The sequence below is a fragment of the Sinocyclocheilus grahami genome, unplaced genomic scaffold (genome assembly GCF_001515645.1).
Source record: "Sinocyclocheilus grahami isolate Dianchi unplaced genomic scaffold, SAMN03320097.WGS_v1.1 scaffold1211.1, whole genome shotgun sequence".
In the NCBI taxonomy this organism is placed as follows: Eukaryota; Metazoa; Chordata; class Actinopteri; order Cypriniformes; family Cyprinidae; genus Sinocyclocheilus; species Sinocyclocheilus grahami.
In genome coordinates this window covers 189,403-193,759 of record NW_015506390.1, presented here as the reverse complement: position 1 = coordinate 193,759, position 4,357 = coordinate 189,403, and the positions used below count along the sequence as shown (strand labels likewise).

The 4,357-nt window shown below is 35.4% G+C and overlaps 1 long non-coding RNA gene across 1 annotated transcript; it reads left to right on the top strand.

Moving 5' to 3' along the window:
- Positions 1 to 1,539: 1,539 nt before the first annotated feature.
- LOC107568076 (uncharacterized) lies at positions 1,540 to 2,330 on the top strand. The gene is made up of 3 exons (XR_001606708.1): positions 1,540 to 1,614; positions 1,714 to 2,040; positions 2,249 to 2,330. It is a non-coding gene; the product is annotated as an uncharacterized lncRNA (long non-coding RNA).
- Positions 2,331 to 4,357: the final 2,027 nt, after the last annotated feature.

The following is a 4,357-nucleotide window of genomic DNA, read 5'->3' as shown; positions in this document are numbered from 1 at the left end:
CTCAGTGATTGCTCCCCTGCTTAGGGTTTTAACTAGCGATTTACTTGAGCCCTTCCCTAGACAGTGCTATCTCCCCTGCTAGGGTTACCTGTATAAGTAGATAGCTCACTCTTTGTGGTCTGGGCAGCTTTGCAGGAAGGTGTTGCCTGGCTATCTAGGCTAGCTGTGTGTGGTTATTCTGGTCTACAAGCCTTCATAAGAACTTTGGGACATAGCTATCTGAGGATAGCTGTGTTCTAGCTCATCAGCTATTTCTCCTTACCGGGATTTAAGTAGCTATATTTGAGCTCCTAAGAGGCTTTCTAGTTAGTCTCTTCTGTGGTCTTGTGTATCCAGGCTTATATGACTCACATAGCATAGCTATCTGAGGATAATTGTGCTCTTAACTTGGGTGGGATGTTACCCTTGATCTAATCGGGTTTCCCATTTCTGTTGTATGAGCTCAAGTTGTGTGTGTGGCCCGTGGCGCAGTGGCATTGCCCCTTTCTGAGAAAAGGCTTGGTGTATGTCTGTCGCTTCCTTGGTGCTTCTACCAGGTGGACAGGCATGCGCCTCGGCACGGTTGGATTTCGTTCCCCAATGTGCCCCTTGGGGGGCGCAGCGTGGAGTTCCCTAGAAGTGGAACGTCTCGGGTTACGCATGTAACCATGGTTCCCCGAGAGGGAACGAGACGCTGCGCCCCCGCGCCATGCTTTCGGCCTGCGTGTTTACATCTCCTTCAGACAGCTAAGTGGATGACGTATTCAGCAGGTGCCCTTTTATACTTCTGGGCACCCCGCCTATGACGTCATGGGCCAGGTGGACCAATAGATTGGCGTTGTTTCACACGTGCTTCACACACCGGTCATGCAGGCTGCATTCCCCAATATGTCCCCTAGGGGGTGCAGCGTCTCGTTCCCTCTAAGGGAACCATGGTTACATGCATAACCCGAGACGTTTTTGTGTACATATGATATGCATCTACCCCACAACCCTAATCATTCCCCTTGCGTAGCATACCAAAGTAAATTTTTGCGTATCAATGCCACAAGTTTTTTTTATTTGCTGTACTATTTATGCGCACTTTCATGAGATCGGGTTAGACAGTTTGTAAGGGGTAAATAAACTACAAATTATGAGAGAGAAAAAGAGAGCAATATAAGGGTTTCAAAAGTATAAAAGCACATTTGGTCCACTGAGGCCCCATACCTGGAGTTTGCTTAGTCTGCCCCTTATTACCAGAGATCTTTTTCTCAGAGCAAATGTCACGAATGATGCCAAACTGATGCTTCCTGTGAAATCTGACCTATTATTATAAACTTACTATTGTGAATTGGGGTTAAGGCAATGAGACCGTTTTAAATTTTTATGTACTTAATAATTGAAGTGTGTTCATTTTTAACCGGAAATCTTCTGTCATACACATTTAATAAAGTAATGAGGCCCTTCGTTATTGAGGTTGTGGATCATTGTGTGTTAAAAAAAAAAAAAAAAAGTGTGTACAATGTGGACGAAAACTTTACTTCCTCTTCTTCATTTCTTTCTTGTCTTCTTCACACATGCAGTGTGGAGGGAACCAGATTTTATATTGAAGTTATCAAGACAACAACATGACGATCAAACAGCTTCAGCTCTGTAAGTTTACGTATTATGAATATTTTTAACATACATTCACACACTTTGGAAACTCTAAACTTTTATAATATATATAATATTTTTTAATTCTTCACACAGTGGTATTAATCTGTTGTCAGTATGCAGTGGCAGATCTACTAACTGATCTGGGATCAAATGTGAGCATAAACTGTGATCTTGATGAAAATGAGGTTTATTGGATTTTACTGAAAACAGCAGATCCTCCGACAGTCATTCTACGATCATTCCCAACACAAACGAAATCCCCCTTTTACCATAATAAAACATTCAGAAAGAAATATTCAGTGCAGTTTAAACATCGTCTGGTTATTAATAATGTGACTGCTGATGAATTAGGAGTTTATTACTGTATGAACACAGAAACACCTCCAAAACTCAGCAACAGCACCAGAATATACTTCAATGGTGAGTGACAGTCTGATAATCAGTGTGATTATTTACATTTATTTTTTACTACAGTTTTATTAGAAAAAAATGTAAGCCCTGTCATTAGTTGCTCCACATAGAGATGAATCATTTATCAGTATTTAATTTAGTTTTATAAAACTGTAACATTGTCATTGTGTTCCAGTAAAAGACTGACAGTAACAGACTGTGCATGTTTTCTTTACAGAAGCAGTTGAACTAACTGAGTGTCACAATCAAACACAATGGCAGATTATTATTATCTTCATATCTGGACTGATGAACGGGTTTCTGATTATTGTGCTGATTGGTGAGTTATTCTTCTTAAATTAAATTAGCAAATTAAATAAACACTAGTGGTGTTGTCTGTGAAAATATCCATATGATGACTGGACTCTTCTGCAGTTAGGAGATGTTGTTCATAGTCTTTTGACTTTAGTTGGGCATGTTTGTCTCCACATGTTACAATTTAAAAATATTGAATCTGAATGCTTGGTTTCATTCTTAGTTTTTGCTGCTAGAAAAGCAGAACGGTTGGAAAAATCTGTTTATGATGCTGATCTGCAGACAAAAGTTACATATCGGCTTCAAGATGCAAAACTTTTACAAAAGGTAAATATGTGAAACCATTTAAAATCTTAAAATTGTTACTAAAATTCATTATTATTATTTATTATATAATTATTTACACTGAAGGTTTTTACTTCTATAAGTACAACAAACTATAGTAGAACTTTGTTCAGATTAGTTTTAGGTTAAGTGCAGTTGAAATGCTAATTGTTGTTCTCATTGCTCTTTCAGTACGCCGAGGTGGAGAACTATTCAACTGAATATTGAATATTTGAATGACATTTTATATTTCCACCATTACTGGTCAGTGAACAAAAAACAGTTTAGGAGTTAGTTATGCATTAAGCATAATTTTCAGAATCGTTGGAATTCCTTTATTAAGTATCATGTAAAGTTTTTGATCTGCTTCATTCACATTTAACCATTAAAATGTTTTTGCATGTAACAATAAATTAACTGAAAAGAAGTCAAAGGCTGCTAGACCTTATACAGTAGTAAATAGCAATTTACCAATGTACTTCTGCTTACTTTAACTATTTCAGAAATGAAAACATATGTGTGTTTTATATAATTTTAGCCCTTGCACAAAAAAAAGTTATTGTTTTCATTGCTTTTGGCCCATGTTGTCTTGTATTCTAATAAACAAACACCAAAATTTTAGATTTAAATTTTGCAGTTCTAGATTCCAATTTCAATACCAAAGCAAAAACGCCCATCCTAACAAATCTAAAGTTCAAATATTATTAAAGACTAGTGAACAACCATTAAAAAAAAGACAACAAATATACAAATTACAAGCAATAGCAGAAATTATAAATAATTAAAACAAAGACACCAATTAAACAATGTTTTAATTTTTCAGGTTTGTAGGTGTCCAGGTGCAGAAATTGAATAATCATAATGATATCTACATAAAATCATCAGATCTTTTATCATATCTGTATAATATCATATAAACTATTTTCTATGATTGCATAATAAAAATAAGTTATTCTAAATTTTGCATTCAGCAAAAAAAAAAAACAAAAAAAAAAGTTATGGATAAACTGAACTGAAGTGTTAAACCAAAACCATAAATATGTTCCACTGGTCTGCTTGTTTTGCTCACAAACAGCATCTGTCACCTTTGTCTAGAGTTGAGGTTTTCTAAAACCTTTCCACGTTTATGTTACTCAGTTCTCATAGCTCAAATGGAAACAGCAGCATTGCAGTATAAAGCTGTCTTGTGGCATGATGTTTAATATAAGGCCATTTGACAATAAAGCAACTTCATACTTGATATTTAAATATTTCTGTGAATATTCAACAGTTAATGGACTGTTTAAATAACTTTTATGTGTCCTATATTTATTTTTCTTTCATTTATAATTCTGGTAAATTGTTTTAACTTATTGCAGATTTTTAGTCTAAAGGTAAGAAACAAGGAAAGACCCAAATAACATTAAGTGCAAAACATTCATTTAAACAATTCAGCCTCTGAATATTCCTGTCAGCTGTTTTCTGTTGCAGTGGTTTTCTGTTACATATTCAAAGATGATCTTTATTGAGTTAAGTTTTTGAATAAAACCCTGTATCTGTCAGTCTTGGGTCTGGTCTCTTTCTTGATAAGTGAAAAATCAAAATGTGATCTCACTGAAATCATTGAATCATATGGTTTGATTTAGATCTAAAGTGCTGCTCAGAAAGTCATGTAGTGTAGACCATATATGGTAGCAATACAATAAGTACATATACTTATGGATTAAAA